This window comes from Hyperolius riggenbachi, chromosome 3 (assembly GCF_040937935.1).
Source record: "Hyperolius riggenbachi isolate aHypRig1 chromosome 3, aHypRig1.pri, whole genome shotgun sequence".
NCBI classification, from domain to species: domain Eukaryota; kingdom Metazoa; phylum Chordata; class Amphibia; order Anura; family Hyperoliidae; genus Hyperolius; species Hyperolius riggenbachi.
The window spans coordinates 498,460,122-498,487,578 of record NC_090648.1 but is presented as its reverse complement, the minus strand read 5'-3'; positions in this window follow the sequence as shown (position 1 = coordinate 498,487,578).

Here is a 27,457-nt window from a genome sequence, read left to right as displayed (position 1 = left end):
CCAGCCCCAAATCACAGGACGATGTATCCTGTACCATTTGCCTTGTATAACTTTGTCCTATGTTGTATAAACTTGTTACATCTGTCATCCTTTGTACCATTGTATGTATCTATTGTCCAGCGCTGCGTAATATGATGGCGCTTTATAAATACAATAAATAATGATAATGTAATATTGCCTGCTGCAGCTTTTGGTGTTTATCTAAATTTCTCCCCCAAAAATGATCTTCTACTAGCCGTGAATGAATGTTTTCCATCTGTCATTGGCTGTGCTGACCTTCTTGTCTTCTGTAGCCCCAGATGTTTACATTCTTACTCAACACCTCCACCTCCAGGGTGTGGGATAATTTGTCCAACAAGCATTACACACATTGTTCAGCTAAATGTAAATCTGGTGCAATTGTAAAAGAAAAATGGACTCGCCACTACATTGGAATGCCTTCGACATTGCCCAGGAATTACTTAACTATAACCATAATACTCTAAAACGTATTTATTAAATATAAGACAGAAACAACCATGTGGTGTTTAACAGGCCACGGCCTTTTTATTGGGAGTCCCAACCAATTTTTTCCTTTTTTTTAAACTTTACTTGAAACACCTTTTTTTTATTTTTCTTTTTTAAAACTTTATTTACTTTTAACAACTTCCTTTAATAAGGAAAAATTATGTTTTTAATGTTAGACTAGTGTTAGGTCTTCCCTGTGAGGGTCCGTCATCGCCGTGGGGAAGTCCAGTAGGGAATAATCTGTGCACAAATTATTTACTGAAGCTAACACCCTCCTTTGTTATACCAGTTTGAGTGCTAGTTGTGTAATGTTGTCCAGTTTCTGGAGCTCTGCACATCCATGCAGATAGCTCATTCGGGTACAGCCTCTGTATGAAAGCGCTGCCATGTCTCCCGCTGTACATATTGAATGTAGGTATACCTGTGTCTAGCTGCATTCATTGCTTCAATCTGTATTCAAAATCTTTTAGATTAGAATTAGTACAGAATTGCATCTGTTTCGTATTTAGCCCCATCGGGGCTCTGCATGCCTCTGTTGGTTTTCATTTCAGGTGCAGCCTTGAGCGCTGTCGTTTGTCTGCCTGCTTCCTTTAATAAATAACTTCTGTTCCAACAACATCAACAGAGATTGATGGTCTGTGGACCCGACTCACCACAAAGTTCATAAAGTCCTTCATCCAAAACCAGAACATACCCCCCAATAAGTAAGGACTGCGACAATACTCAGTATAATAGTGGGGAATGGAGGGTGGGCAGCTGCTCAGCTCTCTGACAGGAATGCTTTTTATCAAGTCCAAACAAGCAGCTGATTGGATGAGCCCCTCTGGAGGGAAAGTACAACCTCCAATCATCTTCAAGCTGCAGCTGATTGGCTCGCAGCCCAACTTCCGCTCTCCAACTGCATCTTCTCTAGGTAGGCTTACCTTACCTCCACACAGCACCTGTATCACAAAACACACTGCCAGTACCACAGCCTTTTATCACGCATCTCCCAGCCCAGTCTCAGCAATCCCATGTTCGCTGCAGCTCTATGTAAGCTACAACTCAGCCACGAGCTAAAACGTTTTTTGGGACCTTCTTAAAACAGAAGGTATTTGCGTATACATGAGCATAGTCACTCCCTTAACCTCCCCTGGCGGTATGATTATTTCCAGATGTAGGATCTAAAAGCCATGCAATTTTTTTCACAAGCTTTTAGACCAGAGGTCTCAAACTCGCGGCCCGTGGGCCATTTGCGGCCCTCGATACAATATTTTGTGGCCCTCGTCGGCAAAAGCTTACTTATAGTTTGCTTCAGTGCTCCCAAGTAATCCGCCGCATCCCCGCTGCTAAACGAGGGCTGCAGAGCCCCCAAATCGCCCGGGGGTTATCCGCCGGCATTTCCTGGAAGGGGCAGAGCTTTCAGCTTTAGCTCTGCCCCTCCTGACGTCAATTGCGGCGCATCGCCGCCTCTGCCCGCCCCTCTCTGTGAAGGAAGAGTGAGAGGGGCGGGCAGAGGCGGCGATACGCCGCGATTGACGTCAGGAGGGGCAGAGCTGAAGCTCAAAGCTCTGCCCCTTCCAGGAAATGCCGGCGGATTGCCCCCCGGGTGATTTGGGTGCTCAGCAGCCCTCGTTTTGCGGCGGGGACACGGCGGATTACTTGTAATGGGAGCACTGAAGCGAATTATAAGGTAAAATAGGCAAAATAGTTTGCTTCAGTGTGAATTTGATTTTGAAATAAAAATCAATGCAAGGGACGGGGGCGTGGGAGCTGCTGATTGATTGATTCCCTTATGCGGCCCAGCCTCATCCTGACTTTGCCTCCTGCGGCCCCCAGGTAAATTGAGTTTGAGACCCCTGTTTTAGATCCTTAAAACAAGAAAAAAAAAACAACATACCACAGAGATATCTGCAGCAGCTAATGCATTTAACTCACTCAGGCTCGGGATTACCGCTAAGGAGGTTAACAGAAATGTTGCATCATGAGGCCGGACAGTGGTGTAGTGGTTAGCGATCTCACGTTACAGCGCTGGGTCCCGGACTATCTGCACACTGCACAGAGTTTGTATGCTTTCTCCGTGTCTGTGTGGGTTTCCTCTGGACACTCCAGTTTCCTCCCACATCCCCAAAACATACAGATACGTTAATTGGCTTCCCCCTAACTTGGCCTTAGTCTACGACACATACACAATACATAAATAGACATAAGACTATGGTAGGGATTAGATTGTGAGCCCCTCTGAGGGACAGTTAGTGACAAAATACTCTGTACAGTGCTGTGGAAGATATCAGCGCTATATAAATCCTAAATAATCTATATATATAAAATCGTATGTATGTATGTATGTGTGTATGTGCCGCGATCACGCGAAAACGGCTTGACCGATTTGAACGAAACTTGGTATACAGATCCCTTACTACCTGGGATGATATGTTCTGGGGGTCTCGCGCCCCCCCTGCACACGTGGGCGGAGCTACAAACAGCAAATCAGATTTCACCCATTCAAGTCAATGGAAAAAATGTAAAAGGCTGCCATTCTCACAGTAATCAAGCCAGAGTCCCCACACTTGGCACAGTTGGTCACTTGGTGACCGAGGTTACGAATCCAGGAAAGGTGGGAGGAGCATAACAGAGCCAATCAAATTTCAGCCGTTCATTTTAAATGGAAAAATGTAAACCGCAGCCATTCTTAGACTGTTAATCGCAGGGTTCTCAAACTTGCCACAGTTGGTCACTGGGTGAATGCGATTAAGATTCAAGAAAGTGGGTGGAGCCTACAACTGCCAATCAAAATTCACCTATTGATTTTCAAGGGGAATATTAAAACTGCTGCCATTCTTACACTGTTAGTGGCAGAGGCTTCAAACCTGGTACAGTTGGTCATTGGGTGACTGGAGTCCAAATTCACTAAAGGGGCGGGGCCACAAACAGCCAATCAGATTTCCTTGCTGGATAAACTGCTTCCATTCACACATTTTTGATGCCAGGAACCTGAAAGCTCACAAACTTGGTCATTGAGTGACTGTGTGTCAAGGTTACAAAAAGTGGGCGGAGCCAAAAATAAAGTTCACTAGGAAAATATAAACTGCAGCCATTCTTACACTGTTTCTGGCAGGGTTCTCAAACTTTGCACAGTTGGTCACTGGGTGAATGGGATGAATATTCAAGAGAGTGGGTGGAGCCTACAACAGCCAATTAAAATTCACCTGTTGATTTTAAAAGGGAATATTTACATTGCTGCCATTCTTACACTGTTAATAGCAGATGCTTCAAACCTGGTACTGTTAGTCACTGGGTGACTGGGGTTCAAATTCGGAAAGGGGGCGGAGACACAAACAACCAATCAGATTTGTTTAATTTCAATGAGAATCTACAAATAATTGATCCTAAAAGCCCAAAGCTCATAAACTTGATCATTGAGTGACTGTATGTTAAGGTTAGAAAAAGTGGCCGGAGCCAACAACTGCATTTTATTCCAGGGGAAAATATAAACTGCAGCCATTCTTACACTTTTAATGGCGGGGTTCCCAAACTTGACACAGTGGACCACTGGGTGACTGGGATTAATATTCAGAAATGTGGGTGGAGCCAACAACAGCCAATCAAATTTCACCTGTTGAATTTCAAGAGGAATATTTACATTGCTACCATTCTTGCACTGTTAATGGCAGAGGCCTCTTAGCTGATAGGTGACTGGGGTCCAAATTCACTAAAGGGGGTGGAGCCACAAACAGCTATTCAGATTTGTTAGATTGATTTCAGCCATTCTGTTATTGGCAGGGTTCTCAAACGTGACACAGTTGGTCAATGGGTGACTGGGATTAATATTCAGGAAAGTGGGTGGAACCTACAACAGCCAATCAAAATGCACCTATTGATTTTTAAGGGAAATATTGAAACTGCTGCCACTCTTACACTAATAATGGCAGAAGCCTCAAACCAGCTACATTCAGACATGAAGTGGCTGGGGTACAAATTCACTAAAGGGGTGGAGCCACAAACAGCCAATCAGATTACTTTACTGGATAAACTGCTTCCATTCACACAATTTTGATGGCAGAAACCCAAAAGCTTAAAACTTGGTCACTGGGATTTGCTGGGATTCATATTTAAAAAAAGTGGGTGGAGCCTAAAAAGAAAATCAAAATTCACCTGTTGATTTTCAAGGGGAATATGTAATTGCTACCATTCTTGCACTGTGTTAATGGCACAAGCCTCAAACCTGGTACAGTTGGTCATTGGGTCACTGGGGTTCAAATTCAGAAAAGGGGTGAAGCTACAAACAGCCAATCAGATTTGTTTCATCTCACTGGTAAATTACAAATTATTGATGCCAAGGACCCCAGAGCTCACAGACTTGTGTCAAGGTTACAAAAATTGGGCGGAGCCAAAAACAAATTCAACTAGGAAAATATAAACTGCAGCCATTCTTACACTGTTAATGGCAAGGGTACTGAAACTTTGCCAAGATGGTCACTGGGTGACTGAGATTAATATTATGGGAAGTGGGTGGAGCCTATAACAGCCAATCAAAATTCGCCTGTTTATTTTCAAGGGGAATATTTAAATTGCTTCCATTTTTGCTCTATTAATAGCAGATGCCTCAAACCTGCTACAGTTGGTCATTGGGGCACTGGGGTTCAAATGCCGGAGAGATGCAGAGCCACAAACAGCTAATCTGATTTGCTTAATTTCTATGGGAATATACAAATTATTGATGACAAAGACCCCAAAGTTCACAAACTTGGTCATTAAGTAATTGTGTGTTAGGGTTAGAAAAAGTGGCCGGAGCTAACACCAGCCAAATACATACCCGGGCAACACCGATTCATCAGCTATTATTCATAAAAGTGGATGGAGCCTACAAAAGCCAATCAAAATTCATCTATTGATTTTCAGGGGAAGTATTTCATTACTGCCATTCTTGCACTGTTATTGGCACAAGCCCCAAACTGGGTACAGTTATTTATTGGGTGACTGGGGTTCAAATGCAGAAAAGGGGTGGAGACACAAACAGCCCATCAGATTTGTTTCATTTCAATGCAAATTATTGATGCCAAAGACTGCAAAGCTCACAAACTTGGTCATTAAGTAATTAAGTAATTGTCTGTTACTGTTACAAAAATTGGGCATAGCCAACGCAAGCCAAATACATACCCAGGCAATGCTGGGTCATCAGTGGGCGGAGACAAATAGAAATTTCACTGTGAAAATGTAAACTGCAGCCATTCTTACACTGTTAATGGCAGGGTTCTCAAACTTTGCACAGTTGGTCACTGGGTGACTGGGATTAATATTCATAAAAGAGGGTGGAGCCTACCAAAGCCAATCCAAATTCATTTATTGCTATTCAAGGGGCATATTCAATTGCTTTCATTCTTGCACTGTTAAGGACACAAGCTTTAAACCTGGTACAGTTGGTCATTGGGTGACTGGGGTTCAAAATCAGAAAAGAGGGTGGAGCCACAGCCAATCAGATTTGTTTCATTTCAATGCAAATTATTGATGCCAAACAATGCAAAGCTCACAAACTAGGTCATTGAGTCATTGTGTGTTAGGGTTAGAAAAGTGGGCGGAGCCAACACCAACCTAATACATACCCAGGCAACGCCGGGCAATCAGCTAGTAATAAATAATAATGCCTACCTAAGAAGATGGAAGCCTCTGGCTCCTAATGAGGCTTTCCCCCGTTGCCACATGGGGACCCTCCAAAGATGACAGACAAGGGTTTGTCGGTAATCTGATTGGCTGCGCAGTAGGCCAGAGTCGCTTGGGTGCGAAGAAAAAAGCCATGAAGGATCGGCTCCATGCTACTGAGCAGAGTGGCCGCACAGAGCAGAGCGAGGCTGCGAGCAATGTATAAGACAATATTCTCGAATGAGTTGTAAGGGTTACTGTGCAGGAACGGAGGGATGTAAGAAGATCGGGAAACCCTCTGGACCACTACCCCTCAGGAACCACGGAAAAAAGTAGCATGGTGAGCACCTTTCCCAGCCTGTACCACCATATCACCCAACTTTCTGAGGTAAGAAAGAGGGACACTCTAAGACACGCCCCTGTCACACCTCTAGCCACACCCCAACCATGCGTACATTTGAAAAGGGCGCCTAGTAAAAAAGGTGTACCAGATATGACGAAAAAAGCCAGATTCAGCTACAAAGGGCGCCTGGCGTAGCCGAAAAGCTAGTTTTAGTTTAGAAAAAGGATGCTGTTATAGCCAAAATGTGTTGGGCTATAAAAGGGCGCTGGATATAGCCAAGAAAAGTGATATAGCAGAGAAATGTGATAAAGCTGAAAAAAGTGATTATTATTATGACCTGATGTCTCCCTACTCTCACACAGAACCCCTGTCCCTGGTGGTACCTAACCCTAAGACCCCTCTGGTGGTGCCTAACCCTGAGACCCTCACTAATGGTGCCTAACCCTGAGACCCTCCCTGGTGGTGCCTAACCCTATGACCCCCCTGGTGGTGCCTAACCCTATGACCCCCCTGGTGGTGCCTACCCCTATGACCCCCCCCTGGTGGTGCCTAACCCTAAGACCCTCTCCTGGTGGTGCCTAACTGTAAGACCCCCCTGGTGGTGCTTAACCCTAATGCTGAATACACACCATGCGTTTCCGCATTCGTTGCGTCCGTCGATACGCATCGATTCGATTATTTCCGACATGTCCGACTCACGTTTCAATGGATTGTTAGGTCGATTTGCCATACTTTACATGGCAATCGACCTAAAAATCATCGAAATGCGTTCGGAAATGCTCGGAAAGAATCGACGCGTATCGACAGTCGCATTCGACGCGGAAACGCATGGTGTGTATTCAGCATAAGACTCCCCTGGTGGTTCCAACTTCCTACTCCTAAGACCCACTCCCTGGTGGTATCTAACCCTAAGACCCCTCTTGGTGGTGCCTAACCCTTCTCCCTACTCTCACAGAGAACCCTACTTTTGTGGTGCCTAACCCTAAGACCCCCTGCTTGTGATGCCTAGTCCTAACCATCCCCCCCCCCCCAGGTGGTGCCTAACCATAATCCCCCATAATGGTACCCAATCTTTTCCGCATTTCATGTCAAGCATATATGTTATTATATTGTTTATTTTAACTGATATAACCAAATTAACTGTTATAACGTAATTGGAGGTGCCCTTTTTACACAGATGGCTCCTGCGCCCTTTTCAACCGATACCCACGACCCTATCCCTCGTCATGAAAACCAGGATGATGCCCAGTCCTGCCTCTGTAATCATCGCGGCTGCAGGCACTTGTCTGAGCCAATCATCCTGCAAAGTCTGCTGGCTCTATGGTGGGACTTCACTACAGGCAGGAGGGGTAAGCTGCAGTGCAGTTTGAATAAAACGCTAAATAGCATTTTAAATAACTTTATCCTTGCACCTTTACCTATCCCGCGCCATTTTTCACTGGACACAGCGGCAAACACTGGGTCCCTGGTTCGAACCAGCCAGGGAACTATCTGCATGGAGTTTGTATGTTCTTCCCGTGTCTGTGTGTGTTTCCTCCAGGCACTTTGGTTTCCTCCCACATCTCAAAAACATACAGATAAGTTAATTGGCAACCCCCTAAAATTGACATTATGCTACAATACATACACCACACGATACAAAACATAGACCTATGACTATGGTAGGGATTAGATTGTAGCTAAATAGCGTTATAAATAATTTACAATGTAAGTTAATGCACTGCGCCATTTTTTAAACCTTAAAGTGCTAAATAACGTTTTACAATGTAAGTTAATGCGGCATAGTCAAACACGGGGAGGATTACAGCTAGCTGCCCAGAATCCTCCTCAGACCAGGGCAGGTGCAGTGTCTGGGGACAGGCAGAAGTTGAGACACCAGAGTATCTGCAGGTATCCTGCAGCTTACAGCCCCGCCCCCTTTCTTTCCGTGCTACAGTTGACTTGGATGGGGCAGCAGCGTGTGTACAGAGCATGGAGCAGCAGCGTGTGTACAGAGCATGGAGCAGCAGCATGTGTACAGAGCATGGAGCAGCAGTGTGTGTGCAGAGCATGGAGCAGCAGTGTGTGTACAGAGTACAGAGCAGCAGCATGTGTACAGAGCATGGATCAGCAGCATGTGTACAGAGCATGGAGCAGTGGTGTGTGTACAGAGCATGGAGCAGTTGTGTGTGTACAGAGCATGGAGCAGCAGCGTGTGCACAAAGCATGGAGCAGCAGTGTGTGTACAGAGTATAGAGCAGCAGCATGTGTACAGAGCATGGATCAGCAGCATGTGTACAGAGCATGGAGCAGTGGTGTGTGTACAGAGCATGGAGCAGCAGTGTGTGTACAGAGTATAGAGCAGCGGCGTGTGTACAAAGCATGGAGCAGCAGCGTGTGTACAGAGCATGGAACCGCAGCATGTGTACAGAGCATGGAGCAGCAGTGTGTGTACAGAGCATGGAGCAGCAGCATGTGTACAGAGCATGGAGCAGCAGTGTGTGTACAGAGCATGGAGCAGCAGCGTGTGTACAGAGCATGGAGCAGCTGCGTGTGTACAGAGCATGGAGCAGCTGCGTGTGTACAAAGCATGGAGCAGCAGTGTGTGTACAGAGTATAGAGCAGCAGCGTGGTGTGTACAGAGCATGGAGCAGCAGTGTGTGTACAGAGCATGGAGCAGCAGCGTGTGTACAGAGCATGGAGCAGCAGCGTGTGTACAGAGCATGGAGCAGTTACGTGTGTACAGAGCATGGAGCAGCTGCGTGTGTACAGAGCATGGAGCAGCAGGGTGTGTACAGAGCATGGAGCAGCAGGGTGTGTACAGAGCATGGAGCAGCAGGGTGTGTACAGATCATGGAGCAGCAGCGAGGTGTGTACAGAGCATGGAGCAGCAGTGTGGTGTGTACAGACCATAAAGCAGCGAGGTGTGTACAGAGCATGGAGCAGCAGGGTGTGTACAGAGCATGGAGCAGCCACGTGTGTACAGAGCATGGAGCAGCCGCGTGTGTACAGAGCATGGAGCAGCAATGTGTGTACAGAGCATGGAGCAGCAGCATGTGTGCAGAGCATGGAGCAGCAGCGTGTGTGCAGAGCATGGATCAGCAGTGTGTGTACAGAGCATGGAGCAGCAGCGTGTGTACACAGCATGGAGCGGCAGCGTGTGTACAGAGTATGGAGCAGCAGGGTGTGTACAGAGCATGGAGCAGCAGGGTGTGTACAGAGCATGGAGCAGCAGCGTGTTTACAGAGCATGGAGCAGCAGCATCTGTACAGAGCATGGAGCAGCAGCGTGTGTACAGAGAATGGAGCACCAGCGTGTGTACAGAGAATGGAGCAGCAGCGTGTGTACAGAGCATGGAGCAGCAGCGTGTGTACAGAGAATGGAGCAGCAGCGTGTGTACAAAGCATGGAGCAGCAGCATGTGTACAACAACAACAACAACAACAACAAATAACATTTGTAAAGCGCTTTTCTCCCGTGGGACTCAAAGCGCATAAGCATGGCTCAGACCATCGTGGTACAGAGGAAGACATTTTATAAATCTGGAAATGCCAGGCTAAACAGGTGGCTTTTCAGTCTGGATTTGAATAGCTCCAGGGATGGTGCTGTCTTTACTGGATGTGGTAGGGAGTTCCAGAGAGTAGGGGCAGCATGACAGAAGGCTCTATCTCCAGATTTTTTGAGGTGCACTCTGGGAGTGACCAAGTTTACAGAACTTGCTGATCTGAGGTTGTGAGAGGTGTGGTGCAGCTTCAGCAAGTCCTTCATGTATCCAGGGCCCAGATTGTGCAGGGATTTGAATGTCAGCAGTCCAATCTTGATGAGTATTCTCCATTCTACTGGTAGCCAGTGCAGTGAGCGAAGGATCGGTGTAATATGACAGTGGCGAGGCTGTTTGTTAGCAATCTGGCAGCAGAATTCTGCACTAATTGCAGGCGACGCAGGTCCTTTTTGGGGAGGCCAGCATAAAGGGCATTGCAGTAGTCCAGACGTGATGTGATGAAGGCGTGGACTAGGGTTGGAAGATCCTCTGGGGGAATCAGATGTTTAATCTTTGCAATGGTGTACAGAGCATGGGTCAGCAGCGTGTGTACAGAGCATGGAGCAGCAGCGTGTGTACAGAGCATGGGTCAGCAGCGTGTGTACAGAGCATGGAGCAGCAGCGTGTGTACAGAGCATGGAGCAGCAGCGTGTGTACAGAGCATGGAGCAGCTGCGTGTGTACAGAGCATGGAGCAGCAGCGTGTGTACAGAGCATGGGTCAGCAGCGTGTGTACAGAGCATGGGTCAGCAGCGTGTGTACAGAGCATGGGTCAGCAGCGTGTGTACAGAGCATGGGTCAGCAGCGTGTGTACAGAGCATGGGTCAGCAGCGTGTGTACAGAGCATTGAGCAGCAGGGTGTGTACACTATCTATACGTACTAACTATTGCATCTATCTATCTATCTATCTATCTATCTATCTATCTATCTATCCATCCATCCTCCATACATCATGATACAGAGGATTTGTCAGGCCTGTCCAGCCCTCCTCCATTGACGGTCTGCAGGAAGCAGTAATGTTGAGTAGATCATAAATCCTCGCAGCTTTGTAGAATGAGCTCATTGCTGTCAGTTCTTAGAAAAACACAGAGCAGTGGCTGAACAATGCGACCAGTCTGTGCTGAGAAACTTAACATATGTCAGACTGGGAGCTGCAATGGTCTGGGAGGATGTCCCATGCTTCAGTGCTTTTACTCTATCACAATACCATGTGTTACTCAGCAGAGGGTCATAAATGGAACCCTTCTGGGATGATGACAGTGTTCCTGAGTTTAGTAAGGAAAACAAAAGTAAGGGGGCTTTTAGGACCATTGTAGCCCCTCACACACGCCAATGAGTTGTGGTTCACCATGAGCTTGCTGGTTAGACTGTACCTCTGAGTTTAGTAACGTGTTCTGATTGTAGCCTGTCACACACCTTGTAAGATCTCGCCTGTTATACCGATTGTCTCACATTGTTCTGTTCCTTAAAGGACAACTGTAACGAGAGGGCTATGGAGGCTGCCATATTTATTTCCTTAAGCAATACCAGTTGCCAGGCAGCCCTGCTGATCCTCTACCTCTAATACTTTTAGTCATAGACCCTGAACAAGCATATATTATTGTTAGATCTTATAAGATTAGCTGCATGCTTGTTTCCGGTGTGACTCACACACTACTGCAGCCAAATAGACCGGCAGGGCTGCCAGGCAACTGGTATTGTTTAACAGGAAATAAATATGGCAGCCTCCATCTCCCTCTCACTTCAGTTGTCCTTGAAAAGGAACCTTAACTGATGGGGGGAAGACCTGGGACTTCTACCGGCCCCCTGCAGACGTCCTGTGCCCGCATTGGGACAAACCAATCGTCTGGTCCCCCGCATCGAGCTAGTTTTATTTCTGGACAGTCGGTGGCCAGTATGCCTGCGTGGCCCTGGCAGCGTGCGTTCTCGTTCACGCTCCTGTCGCTGTCCTGCGCATTCGCAGTGCTAGAAATCAACTACGTCGATGGAAGTGTGAACGAGGATGCAGCCAGTAGCCTGAATCGAAATTAGCTTGCTGCAGGGGACCGGAGGATCGTTTTGTCCCGCCGCGGGCACAGGACGGTAGAAGCCCCAGGTAAGTGTAACTTTTCCCCCCCTTCAGTTTAGGCTCCCTTTAAAGGGAAGGTCCAGGAAGAATAGAAATAAAAAATATACTTACCTGGGGCTTCCTCCAGCCCCTGGCAGCCATCCTGTGCCCTCGCCGCAGCTCCGGTGGCTCCTGGTCCCCGACATTGCAGATGACGACCTCACCAGGCCGGCATTACTGAGTCGCACTGACGTCATCCTGATTGTACTGTTCAGGCGCAGAGCTACTGCACCTGCACTGTACAGTCCGGAGGACCTCAGCACGACTCTGAGAGCCGATGGCGCATGCGCAGTAAAAATCTTGTGCCGGAGGGTAGCCCGGGCCACCGGCGGGGAGCGGAGCAGCGGCGAGGGCACCGGATGGCTGGAAGGGGCTGGTAGAAGCCCCAAGTGGATTTTTTTCTTTTTGTGCTTTAAAGGGTGCTTGATGTGTCCTTTAAAGGGTACTTGAGATGAAAAAATAAAAAGGTTTTATACTTACCTGAAGTTTCCTCCAGCCCCCTTCAGGCTGATCGGCCCCTCGCCATTCTCCTCCACCACCTGGATCCTCCACTAGGCAGCCCGGTATCTTAGCCAGTCGGGGCCAGTTGGGCAGTCCGGACGCGCGCTCCTGCAGGCGCAGAACTTTCTTGGCGACGGGAGCACAAGAGAGCGTGCGTGGCCAGGCCATGGATGCACACTACGCCGCGAGTTGCAAAGATACTGGGCTGCCTAGTGGAGGATCTGGACAGCAGAGGAGGATGGGGAGGAACCGATCAGCCTGAAGGGGGCCTGGAGGAAGCCCCAGCTATGTATAAAACTTAATACTGTATATAGTCGAGCATTAGTCTAGAAATGTAAGTCTGATTCACTTCATAAAAGTATAGGGGTCGACTTATACATGAGTCACAGGCAGCACTGAGCACACTGAGTAATGTGTGTGCCATTAGTGACATTCCCATCTGCAGCAAATTATCCGGTAGTACTTTGAGGAAAGGAAATGCCAAGCACAGGTTTGAAAGTCCTGGCCACAACAATCAACAAGGACTAGTCCATCTCCTCATGGGGGATTCTCTGGTTTTTCTTTGCAGAAGAATTTCCTGAAAGGCAGTTTAACTGCCTAAACAGTAAGATATCAGCCAGCCTCCCTATTCACTTTTGTAACAATTCAAAAATCTGACCAATGTACCACACACATACGTTCAGTTTTTCCCCAATTATGAATTAAATAATTGAAAGCTCAGAAAAAATGATTGGATCTGTACATTAAGTAATTGACAATCCATCACACACCATACAATTCTTGATAAAGTTGGTCTGAAATTTCCTACATGTCCAGTCTCCAAAAATAATAATAAAAAAAAAAAAACAAAACGGGAAATTCAATCGGATTTATCGATTGAAAATAAAGAAAAGCTCTCGATCTTTTGGGACAACCGATCGAAATTATTAAAATTGGATATTTTAATTGTATGGTGTGTGGCCACCCTAAGGCTATGTTCACATTATAAATATCCAGTGCTATCGCAAGCGCAGAGAGATTTATTGAGAGTTTTGTCAGCATTTTCCCCTGCGCTTTGCACTTGGAAAAGCGCTTTTCTAAGCACTTTTGCAAAGCGATTCGTTTTTTCACTTCCTGGCGTCAGTCAGGAAGTGAACTCTTTCACCCGGAAATGCATAAATACAATGTATTTATTCATAGAAGCATTCGGGAAATCGCTATACAAAGAGCTTTTTCAAGTGCTTTGCGTTTTTCCTAGGCCTTCTATTGAGCCAAAGCGCTCAGAAAATGGTACAGGCAGTACTTTTAAAAAAGTGGATAGCAAGTGAACTGCTCATATGTGAACACTCTCATAGGGAATCATTGCACAATCACTTTTAGGGCGATTTCTAATATCGCCAGCGCTTAAAAAAATACGCAAACGCTCATAGTGTGAACAAGCCCTAAGAATCCCCCATGAGGAGATGGATGGTTCTGTCAGATTTTAACTGCTTACTTTTTCACTGGAGTTGTCCTTTTAAAGAGACACTGAAGTAGAAAAAAAAATTGTGTAAAAAAATTAGTGTGTAGTACGGATAATTACTAGAACATTAGTAGCAAAGAAAATATTCTCATATATTTATTTTCAGTTATATAGTGTTTTTTATAACATTGCATCATTCTCTAATATTTGCAGTTGACACACTACTCAGCATTCTAAATGATTTTACAGAGCAGGCCAGCAAACTATGGACCTGTCCTCTGCAGAGAAAAATAAGATACAATGACTGACACTTGAGATAATAAGCTTCAGAAGACAGAGCTCTCTGCAACTTTGAAAGTCGTGGAGCTTAATGGCTTTTTTGCATAGATAACAACTGGAGTTTCTTAACTCTTCCTCTACTGGAAACAATATTAGACTTATGTCTCTGCTCCTAATGTTGTATTTCCTAGCTGTACTACACATATGAATCATATCATAATTTTTTTTTTCGCTTCAGTGTCTCTTTCAGAGACATCATTTCTGTGTATTACCTATCAATTTCTTATTGGTGCCTAAAAAATGAATCAGTGCAGGTTGCAGTCTTCCTTTTCTTCATAATATTTGGTGCCTTGCCTAGCTTTGCCTGGGGCTAAAAACTACCCAGAAACAGCCTTGCCCGTAGGCTGAATGCTGGTCCGAGGCACACAGTGTCCCCTTCTTGTATGGGTGACAGGGCCTCTTTAAAAAAAATACGATTTTACATGGCGTCTCTGATTCATGTCCTTCGGCAACGACACGTGTGATAGCGGATGCAGCACTAAATAAGTCGTGGAACAGGCAGCGGTAATAACATTTACTTGATATATAGATCCTGCAGGACATCGTTACAGAGAAGGTAAAGTCCTGTTCCTCGCTTTACGCCCAATTACACGCCAGTAATGGCCATTGCTTCTTTCGGCATTACATCACGCCGTGTGTATTATATTACACATGTGAATAAGGGATGAGATTACCATATAGCGTATACATTGCGATTGTCGCTGGACGGGGAGGGAGAGTGATGGGAGGCAATGACCCGTCCAGCCACAGAGTAGTAATTGGGCAGACCCCTACTTACAAGTCGTTGGCCAATCTCGTCATCCCCTGAATGGCTTCCACGGTTAATCCCAAGTGGTCGCGGCGTGCTCACGTTGTCATTATCTCTGATAAATGCGCGGCATTAACCGCCGTATTCCTCCAAATTGAAAGGCTTCGGCCATTTACCACCGCCATTATGCATTCACACCAATAAAACTCTACACACCAGCCATTTCAGAGGTGTCGTTAGGTTTCTTTACGGCGAGAGCAGACTATATGACGTATAGGCGTTCGGACACGTGTAGAGGGGCCTGGCGGACCTCTGAATCTGTGTCATTGTATGGAATACTGGGAAGAATCTGGTCCGGGCCTGCAAGGAATTTTATACAGTTGCCCTTACGTGAAGGGCATGAACTTAGAGGGAACCAAGCGCTACTTTTTTTTCCTGCAGTTTGTCCTGGTTTCTAATAGCTATAGGAGCTGCCATGTCCCCCCCTCCCCTTCTAGCTGCCCATTATTTATCCAGGGAAGGTGTGAACATGGCATCTGTGACTTCTCTATACTCTTTGAAGCACAGTGTCCCATCTCTCCACCCCTCTGCTGATGAAAGCATTTGTTTGCTCTCTGCTAATGTGTGCAATAAAATAATGACATTAGTCCTTATTCGGGATGAGATGCAAATATTTCCGAGTTTATACAAATTTAAGTACATTTTTATGCAAATATATGTAGCTTGAAAACGGACCAATCAAGTCTCACCCAGGTTTAACCTTTAGACGGCCGCATCACGCCGATGGGCGTGAACACGTCGGCAGCCCCAGGACCCCCTAATGACCAATTGGCGTGAAGTCCTGGGGCGGGGTTTTGCAGGAGATCGCACACTTCTGCTTGAATAACAGAACTCCGCTCCGTCATCAGTCTCCCAGCGGCGATCGGCGGTAGGAGACTATTAGACGGCGTCTATTTACTCTGTACAGCGCTGTGATCTAAGGCAGAGCTGTACTGGGGACAGTCGTCTGATATGGCTTTTCTGCTGGGACACAGGAGAGTGATCATTGGCTGGCGGGGGAGGGAGGGCAATAAAAGTAAGAAAAAAATGTACAAATTTATTAAAAAATAAAACAAATAAATATTTAGAAAAAAATAAACAAACATTCTGGGAGAGATCACAGCCCAACAACAAAAAGGGCAGAAAAGGGGTGGGATCACTTGTGTGCTGAGTTGTATGGCCCTGCTGTTATGCCTCAAAGCTGCAGTGGCCTAAATTGTAAAAAATGGCCTGACCACTAGGGGGGTCTAAGCCTGTGGTCCTCAAGATTAAATTGATTGGTCCAATTTCAAGCTGCAAATATTTGCATAACAATTTACATAAATCTGCATAAACACAGAAGTATTTACGTATCATTGATCATCCCTAGTCCTTATCTGCCTGAAATTTCTGCAGTCAGGCAAGCTTCGTAAGTAAGGTAATAAAACTCTCTGCTAAACTTTTAAATGTAAAAAGAAGAGGTAAAATGTAAGTTTTTGAATACTTAGCCACACATGGTTCACTATAAAGAGGCCCTGTAGTAGAATGCGGTAAATTATTCAGGATACCCACTTTCACGTTAGATGTCCTGGTTTCAGCATTAGAAACTCTTCCTATATCTGTTTGGAAGACAAGAGAAAAGCATGTGCACCTTCCACCCAAAGAGCTGTGGTTTATTGGTTCACAGGCGATCAGCATTAGTATCTAAGCGGTGAAGACGCCATACATCCGCATGTGAGGCTGGTGATGGGTGCAGCTGTGGGAACGGATGTGGGTGGCGGCCTGGCGGGCACTAGAGGTACAAGCGACAGCCGTTTTCCGTCCTTCTGGACACTTGGTCACGCTGCGTTCCACTGAATGTTGGGGGGTTGCTGGATGCACAACTGCTATCTATACTAGGGGGACCTACCTAATACTGGGGACACATCTGGCCACTTATACTGGGTGGGAGGGAGGCTACCTAATACTGAGGGTACATCTGGTCACTTATACTGGGTGGGAGGGAGGCTACCTAATACTGGGGACACATCTGGTCACTTATACTGGGTGGGAGGGAGGCTACCTAATACTGAGGGTACATCTGGTCACTTATACTGGGTGGGAGGGAGGCTACCTAATACTGAGGGTACATCTGGCCACTAATACTGGGTGGGAGGGAGGCTACCTAATACTGGGGACACATCTGGTCACTTATACTGGGTGGAAGGGAGGCTACCTAATACTGGGGACACATCTGGTCACTTATACTGGGTGGGAGGGAGGCTACCTAATACTGAGGGTACATCTGGTCACTTATACTGGGTGGGAGGGAGGCTACCTAATACTGGGGACACATCTGGTCACTTATACTGGGTGGGAGGGAGGCTACCTAATACTGAGGGTACATCTGGCCACTAATACTGGGTGGGAGGGAGGCTACCTAATACTGGGGGCACATCTGACTATGTATACTGGGGAAGGGGGCTACCTAATACTGGGGGCACATCTGGCCACTTATACTGGGTGGGAGGGAGGCTACCTAATACTGGGGGTACATCTGGCCACTTATACTGGGTGGGAGGGAGGCTACCTAATACTGGGGGCACATCTGGCCACTTATACTGGGTGGAAGGGAGGCTACCTAATACTGGGGGCACATCTGGCCACTTATACTGGGTGGGAGGGAGGCTACCTAATACTGGGGGCACATCTGGCCACTTATACTGGGTGGAAGGGAGGCTACCTAATACTGGGGCACATCTGGCCACTTATACTGGGTGGAAGGGAGGCTACCTAATACTGGGGCACATCTGGCCACTTATACTGGGTGGAAGGGAGGCTACCTAATACTGGGGCACATCTGACCACTTATACTGGGTGGAAGGGAGGCTACCTAATACTGGGGCACATCTGTCCACTTATACTGGGTGGGAGGGAGGCTACCTAATACTGGGGCACATCTGGCCACTTATACTGGGTGGGAGGGAGGCTACCTAATATACTGGGGGCACATCTGACTATGTATACTGGGGAAGGGGGCTACCTAATACTCGGGCAAATCTGGCCACTTATACTGGGTGGGAGGGAGGCTACCTAATACTGGGGCACATCTGGCTATCTATACTGGGGAGGGGGCTGCTAGGGGCACCTCTAGCTATCTATACTGGGGAGGAGGGCTACCTAATACTGGGGGCACATCTGCTATTTATACTGTGGAGGAGGGCTATCTACTATCTATACTGGGGGAGTATCTGACTGTACTGGGGGGGGCAGCATACCTAATACTAAGGGCACATCTGGCTATCTATACTAGGGAGGGGGGCTGCCTAATGACTATACTAGGGAGGGGGGATACCTAATACTGGGGGCAAATCTGGCTATCTATACTAGGGAGGGGGGCTGCCTAATACTGGGGGCACATCTGGCTATCTATACTAGGGAGGGGGGCTGCCTAATACTGGGGGCACATCTGGCTATCTATACTAGGGAGGGGGGCTGCCTAATACTTGGGGCACATCTGACTATCTATACTAGGGAGGGGGGATACCTAATACTGGGGACACATCTGGCTAGCTATACTGGGGGGGGGGCTACCTAATACTGGGCACACATCTGGCTAGCTGTATTGGGTGAGCGGGGGGCTGCCTAATACTGGGGACACATCCATCTATACTGGGGAAGGGCTACCTAATACTGGAGGCACATCTGGCCCTCACCAGTATTAGGTATCAGAAATAGGCATAGTGCTGCCATCTCTGATGCCTGCCTGCCACCCCCAAATACGAGAATGTCCCCCCGGTGCCCAGGCTCTCTGAAATCTCACCTGTCCGCTGGAGCAGTTCTTGGCCTCCTCTGTCATCACTGACCTGTCCGCCTTTACCTCGGGAGCCTGGAGCACCTGCGTGACGTCCCACATTTGCGCAATGCCACATGGTACAGGCCACATGGTAGAGGCACTCGCGGTATAAACGCACAGATTTTAAAGCACTGCACATAAGCAGAGGGGGACACATGATACTTGTGGCCGAGGGTCTGTCGGGAACATCGGTTATCACAATATCGAATAGCGTTACCGCCCGACAAGCACCCGATCAAGAACTTGCGACCGATATTTACCAGCATGTCTGATCAATCCTTTCGACCGATTTCAGCCCGCAATCGATTGAAACATGTTGCAGCACCGATTTTCCTTTGATTCGCTAAAATGATCAAATCAGAAGGTCGGCCTGATGTATGACCACCGTAACGCCTTGCCACGCCCTCAAAAACTTTTTTTTATTATCCCTGGAGTGGGGCTTTAATTCACCATTATCACCTCTTCAAATACTCACATCAATTCGCGTTGCGAAGACTCCGTGGGCCGATAGTAAACAATAGAGTTGCCGAGGAGAAGAGCGGTTTGTAGTATAGATATTGGAATGCATTATATAACACAGGCAGAACTATCAGGGAGATAATCACCGTTATTGCCGCACACCGTTAATGACGTCTCGCTTGCCGGAATGGAGCGAGGGGGAAAATGGATGGAATAAATGCGAGTATCACTTTGTGGTCTTATGCATTCCAATCTGTAATTTGCCTCATCGCGGATCTGCCGTACTTTGAGTACTTAGTGTTCCGAGCCTATTCAGCATATCCAGGAGAGACTAATAGACAACCAGACAGGTTAGGATGAGAAAACTTCTGTATTGGGGGATGCAGCGCAGAATAAAAATATTTCATTTGTTTTTTTAATCAATATATTTATGTACGGTCTTACACTCAAACGTAGGACTAATTGTCATCTCTACCGAAGTGGCAAACAAATTGTTAATTAAAGTGGTACTTAAAGAGAAACTTCAGTGAAAATAATGTAATAAAAGAGTGCTTCATTTTTACCATAATTATGTATAAATGATTTAGGCAGTGTTTGCTCATTGTAAAATCTTTTCTCTCCCTCATTTACATTCTGACATTTATCACATGGTGACATCTTTACTGCTGGCAGGTGATGTCACTGGAAGGAGATGCTGCTTACTGCTTTTTTTTGGGCAGTTGGAAACAGCTGTTATTTCCCACAATGCAACAAGGCTCCCACAGTGTGATGTCAGGACCATGGTCCTGACATCACACTGTGGGAGGGGTTTCACCACAATATCAGCCATACAGTGCCCCCTGATGGTCTGTTTGTGAAAAGGAATAGATTTCCCATGTAAAAGGGGGTATCAGCTACTGATTGGGATGAAGTTCAGTTCTTGGTCACGGTTTCTCTTTAAAGGGAAGGTTCAGGGAGGGGATTAAAAAAATAAAAATAAATTTCCACTTACCTGGGGCTTCCTCCAGCCCGTGGCAGGCAGGAGGTGCCCTCGCCGCCGCTCCGCAGGCTCCCGGTGGTCTCCGGTGCCCACCCGACCTGGCCAGGCCGGCGGCCAGGTCGGGCTCTTCTGCGCTCCATTTCCTGGCACTTCTGCGTCCCACGCCGGCGCGCTGACGTCATCGGACGTCCGCCGGGCTGTACTGCGCAGGCGCGCTGACGTCATCGGACGTCCGCCGGGCTGTACTGCGCAGGCGCAGTAGTTCTGCGCCTGCGCAGTACAGCCCGGCGGACGTCCGATGACGTCAGCGCGCCGGCGTGGGACGCAGAAGTGCCAGGAAATGGAGCGCAGAAGAGCCCGACCTGGCAGCCGGCCTGGCCAGGTCGGGTCGGGCACCGGAGACCACCGGGAGCCTGCGGAGCGGCGGCGAGGGCACCTCCTGCCTGCCAGGGGCTGGAGGAAGCCCCAGGTAAGTGGAAATTTATTTTTATTTTTTTAATCCCCTCCCTGAACCTTCCCTTTAAAGAGAACCTGTCATGAAAAAAGTTTCCCCTGGGGGGTACTCACCTCGGGAGGGGGAAGCCTCAGAGTCCCAATGAGGCTTTCCCTACCCCTGTAGCTGCAGGCAGTCCATCGCTGGCTCCCCCGAAGTGTCCCGGAATCCTCCCTCAACAAGCCTGATAAGCGCTGATTTATTTACCTTTCCTGGCTCCAGCGGGGGCGCTATTGCGGCTCTCAGCATGGAGATAGGCGAAAATAGCAGATCTCCGACAGGTCCGCTCTACTACGCGGGAGCAGGAGACTTGTGCCTGCGCAGTAGAGCGGCCCGACAGTGATCGGCTATTTCTGCGTATCTCCGAGCGGAGAGCCGATACTGTGCCTGCGCTGGAGCCGGGAAGGTAAATATTTACATCCCCGCTGTTCGGGGAGCTTTATCGCCGCCGCCGTGGGACCGAGGAGGACGGGGGAAGCCTCAATAGGATCCGGAGGCTTCCCCCACCCCAGGTGAGTACCCCCCAGGGAAGGTTTTTAAAGTTACAGGTTTTCTTTATAGGATCACTGTCGCAAAAATAGTAGACAGTTAAAATCTGACAGAATTGACAGGTTTTGGGCCAGTACATCTCCTGATGGGGGATTCTCAGGGTTTTCTTTGTTTTCAACAGCATTTCCTGAACAGCAGTTTAACTGCCAAAATAGTAAGATACCAGCTGGCCTCCCTATTCACCTGCACACTGTTTTGTCAGTTAGACTTTGCAATTGCTGTTCAGCAAATACTAGTACTAGGGCCATGGTCCTGACATCACACTGTGGGAGGGGTTTCACCACAATATCAGCCATACAGAGCCCCCTGATGATCTGTTTGAGAAAAGGAATAGATTCTCGTAGAAGAGGGGGTATCAGCAGGGCTGGCAGGACTTGGAGAGAGAAGAGGTCATATGTTAAAGTAAATCATCTCTTCTGGTCTGCAGCGCAGCACCCTGCTCTGCATTGATGTCTAAATTCCAGAGTTCCCCAATCTCTGCATATCTGATGATGATCCCGTCCTCTGTATGATGGACATACATGCTACTGTGTAAGAAGGGCCAGTTGAGTTTACAGTAAAGCAGATAGAAATGTATTCAGTTTTAATGAACACATTCACAGAGGAATTTCAAGAAGTTTTGAATCAGGATAATACACTGTACAATACTCTACTGCTACAGAGGAATTTCAGCACTGCTAGTTACTTCTCCCTCTATCCTAATATCCTAAAGCTGTCAGAATGCTCCTGTTAATTACTTTCTCTTATCTAAACCTAAATGTATGACTTTTTTTCCCTTGCTAGCCAGGGATGTTTATGGCAGCAGTGATCTCCACTTCAGTTAACTCTTTCCTGACTCTTAAGATCTGTCTTTCAGTTTTAAGCACTAAATTGTTAAAAGACACCTACATCTATGCCAGTGTATGTAGTTTAGGATCCTTTTAAGTACCTGTAACAGTAGAGTATTGTACTGTGTTAGCCATAGTGTTGGGCGAACATCTAGATGTTCGGGTTCGGGCCGAACAGGCCGAACATGGCCGCGATGTTCGGGTGTTCGACCCGAACTCCGAACATAATGGAAGTCAATGGGGACCCGAACTTTTGTGGTTTGTAAAGCCTCCTTACATGCTACATACCCCAAATTTACAGGGTATGTGCACCTTGGGAGTGGGTACAAGAGGAAAAAAAAAATTTGCAAAAAGAGCTTATAGTTTTTGAGAAAATCGATTTTAAAGTTTCAAAGGGAAAACTGTCTTTTAAATGCGGGAAATGTCTGTTTTCTTTGCACAGGTAACATGTTTTTTGTCGGCATGCAGTCATAAATGTAATACATATAAGAGGTTCCAGGAAAAGGGACCGGTAACGCTAACCCAGCAGCAGCACACGTGATGGAACAGGAGGAGGCGCAGGAGGAGAAGGCCACGCTTTGTGAGACACAACAACCCCGGCCTTGCATGAGGGCAAGAAGCGTGCGGATAGCATGCTTTGTACCGCCATGCAGTCATAAATGTAATAAAGATAAGAGGTTCCATAAACAGGGACCGGCAACGCTAACCCAGCAGCAGCAGCAGCAGCAGCAGACGTGATGGAACAGGAGCAGGTGCAGGAGGAGAAGGCCACGCTTTGTGAGACACAACAACCCAGGCCTTGCATGAGGGCAAGAAGCGTGCGGATATAGCAATGCTTTTTGCCGCCATGCAGTCATAAATGTAATACAGATGAGAGGTTCAATAAACAGGGACTGGAAATGCTAACCCAGCAGCAGCAGACGTGATGGAACAGGACTAGGAGCAGGCGCAGGAGGAGAAGGCCAAGCTTTTTGAGACACAACAACACAGGCCTTGCATGAGGACAAAAAGCGTGCGGATATAGCAATGCTTTTTGCCGCCATGCAGTCATAAGTGTAATACAGATGAGAGGTTCAATAAACAGGGACCGGAAACGCTAAACCATCCCAGATGTTCATTGGTCATGTTACTTGGTTGGGGTCCTGGAGTGTTGCGTAGTCGTTTCCAATCCAGGATTGATTCATTTTAATTTGAGTCAGACGGTCTGCATTTTCTGTGGAGAGGCGGATACGCCGATCTGTGACGATGCCTCCGGCAGCACTGAAACAGCGTTCCGACATAACGCTGGCTGCCGGGCAAGCCAGCACCTCTATTGCGTACATTGCCAGTTCGTGCCAGGTGTCTAGCTTCGATACCCAATAGTTGAAGGGTGCAGATGGATTGTTAGACACAGCTACGTCATCTGACATGTAGTCCTTGACCATCTTCTCCAGGCGATCGGTGTTGGAGGTGGATCTGCACGCTTGCTGTTCTGTGGGCTGCTGCTGCATGGGTGTCAGAAAATTTTCCCACTCCAAGGACACTGCCGATACCATTCCCTTTTGGGTACTAGCTGCGGCTTGCGTTGTTTGCTGCCCTCCTGGTCGTCCTGGGTTTGCGGAAGTCAGTCTGTCTGCGTACAACTGGCTAGAGGAGGGGGAGGATGTCAATCTCCTCTCTAAAGTCTCCACAAGGGCCTGCTGGTATTCTTCCATTTTGACCTGTCTGACTCTTTCTTCAAGCAGTTTTGGAACATTGTGTTTGTACCGTGGATCCAGAAGGGTATAAACCCAGTAATTGGTGTTGTCCAGAATGCGCACAATGCGTGGGTCACGTTCAATGCAGTCTAGCATGAATTGAGCCATGTGTGCCAGAGTCCTACCAGAATCCTCATCATCCTCTTGTGAGCGTTGTGATAGTTGTTGTGATGCATCATAGTCGTCACCTTCCTCCTGGTCTGCTTCTGCTGACCATTCGCGTTGAATTGTGGAAGTCCAACGTGCACCGCTCTGGCCCTCGTCAGTGGTGGCATGAAATTCCTGCTCCAACTCCAGCTGTTCCTCCTCCTCTTCTTCGTCATAGCTGCTGGGGCCAGCGTTCCCTGAGGCGGATGGCCTGATGTTGGTACCATCACGCTGATCGTTTTCTCCTTCAGATTCCCCCAGTTGCATCATGACAGCTGTTTCCTTGATTTTTAACATCGACCTCTTCAGTAAACACAGCAGTGGTATGGTAATGCTGACTGAAGAGTTGTCACTGCTCACAAGCAACGTGGATTGCTCAAAATTTTGGAGGACTTGGCAGAGGTCCAACATGTTGGCCCAATCGGATCCACAGAAGCTTGGCAGCTGGCCGGATGCGCCTCGGTACTGCGCCGTCATGTACTGGACCACTGCACTCTTCTGCTCGCAAAAGCGGGCTAGCATGTGCAGCGTAGAATTCCAGCGCGTAGGGACATCACACAGCAAGCGATGGTGGGGGAGATTGAAGCGCTCCTGCATCTTGGCGAGTGCCCCCGAAGCAGTACTGGAAGTTCTACAATGTTTGGCCACTCGACGCACCTTCAACAGAAGATCGGCCACGCCTGGGTATGTCCTCAGGAACCGCTGAACTACTAGGTTCATCACGTGCGCCAGGCAAGGGATGTGTGTCAGCTTAGCCAACCTTAAAGCGCGAATGAGATTACTCCCATTATCACACACAACCATGCCCGGTTTCAGGTCCAGCGGTGCCAGCCACAAATCCGTCTGTTCCTTTATTCCCTTCCAAATTTCCTCCCCTGTGTGCTGCTTATCCCCAAGGCAGATTAGCTTCAGCAACGCTTGCTGACGCATGCCAACAGCTGTGCTGCACTGCTTCCACGATCCTACTGCTGCTGGGTTAGCGTTTCCGGATGAGGTACAGCTTTGAGATGCGTTGGAGGAGAAGGAGTCAGAGAGGTAGGTGCTGCTGTTATCCAGTGGGAGGGACGGCGGTGCAGCTGTTTGTGGCGTGGGCAACACCCGTGCCGTAGCAGGTGAGGAATCGCTGCCAGGCTCCACAAGGTTCACCCAGTGCGCGGTAAGGGAGATGTATCGACCCTGGCCGAACGCACTCGTCCAGGTGTCAGTGGTGAGGTGAACCTTGCAGGCAACGGCATTCTTCAAGCTTCGGGTTATTTTGCTGACCACGTGCTCATGCAACTCAGGCACTGCAGAGCGTGCAAAGTGGTAGCGGCTGGGAACCACGTAACGTGGGATGGCCACTGACATCATGCCCTTGAAGCTGTTTGTCTCCACCAATCGATATGGCAGCATTTCGCAGGCCAGAAGCTTGGCTATGCTGGCTGTTACTGCCACGGCCCGGGGGTCATTTGCTGGCAATTTCCTCTTGCGCTCAAACATCTCCGACACAGACAACTGAACCGTAGCGCTGCACACGGAAGGGCTGTTGGTTGTTGTGTTTGAAGAACACTGGGAGACCTCAAGAGCACTACTCCGGAAAGTGACAGTGTCAGCGTCGTCTGATGTTTGTGAATGTTGTGAACCACGCAATGGCTGGGCTACTGCTGCTGCTGAGGCGGGTCTGGTGAACCCAAGGGAGGCAGTGTTGTTTCTGGTACCCTGTCCTGACGCGTTTGCCCAAAGAGTGGGATGTTTGGATAGCATGTGACGGCTCATGCTGGTGGTGGAGAGGTTGTTAATACTTTTCCCCCTGCTCAGGCGGGTCTTGCACACCTTGCAAATCGCCATGGTAACATCCTCAGTGCAGTCTTCAAAGAAAGCCCAGACTTTGGAGCACCTGCCTCCTTGCTGGCGATTTCTGTTTGCTCCTCTTTTGCCTCTCACTTGAACTTCCACGCTTGTGGTGCCTGAAATTGCGCGCCGCCTACCTTGTGGCACAAGGCGAGCTCGTGCAGCAGTGGGTTCTTCAACAGACTCATCTGTGCTGCTGCTACGACGGCGATGTTCTCGTTCACAAACAAAATCTGGGTCTCTGTCCACATTGTCCATACCCTCCTCTTCCATCTCCTCAAACTCGTCATATGTCATTGTGGGCCGCCGCCGTGGAGTAGAGCTCCCCACAACAACCTCTGCGCAGCACACTCCAACGTCGTCTTCCAGATCTTGTCGGCCGACCTCCTGCAATTGCAACCCCTCCTGCCCAAATTGCTCTGGGATTTGGGTTTCCGAGTCCTCTTCGGACTCGCCTTGTATTTCAGTGCGCGGTGCATTTCCCACAGTTAACGGTTGTGAATCCAGGCACAACATTTCTGGCTGTTCCTCCATTGACCTTTGAAAGGTGGAAGTTTGTTGGGCTGGGAATAGCTCCTGCGAATACCCCATTGTGTCCTGAGGTAATTCATCGGACTGGTTATCTGGCAGTTGTGTGCGTGGTGTCGCTGCCGGTTGTGTCAGCTTTGTGCCCACTGGCTCCTTGTAACTGGCTGAGGACTCGGACCTCGTGCGTGATGTGCTGGTGCTGCTTAACCCACTGCTGGACGCTTGAGAGGTCATCCAAGTAATTATCTGGTCCTGTTCTTTTGGATTTGTGAGGGTTGTTGTCCTGGACAACATGGGCGGTATTGAGTGGGTTTTCTTGGGTGCTCCCCTGTGGCCTGTACGTGAACCGTCAGGGGAAACACCTCTTCCCTTGCCCCTCCCTCTTTCACCGGATTTCTTCCTCATTTCACTTATCCTTACAGTACACGCTGACTGGCAGCAGTACAGTGGCAGTACAGAAATGCTATACAGTACCACTATTCCCAGCAGCGACACAGAGCACAATGCTATACAGTGACGGGTGAGCGGTGTACCACTATTCCCAGCAGCGACACAGAGCACAATGCTATACAGTGGCGGGTGAGCGGTGTACCACTATTCCCAGCAGACACAGAACAGTACACAGAATGCTATATAGTGTGGCTGAACGAGCGGTGTACCACTATTCCCAGCAGACACAGAACAGTACACAGAATGCTATATAGTGTGGCTGAACGAGCGGTGTACTACTGTTCCCAGCAGACACAGAACAGTACACAGAATGCTATATAGTGTGGCTGAACGAGCGGTGTACTACTGTTCCCAGCAGACACAGAACAGTACACAGAATGCTATATAGTGTGGCTGAGCGAGCGGTGTACCACTATTCCCAGCAGACACAGAACAGTACACAGAATGCTATATAGTGTGGCTGAACGAGCGTTGTACCACTA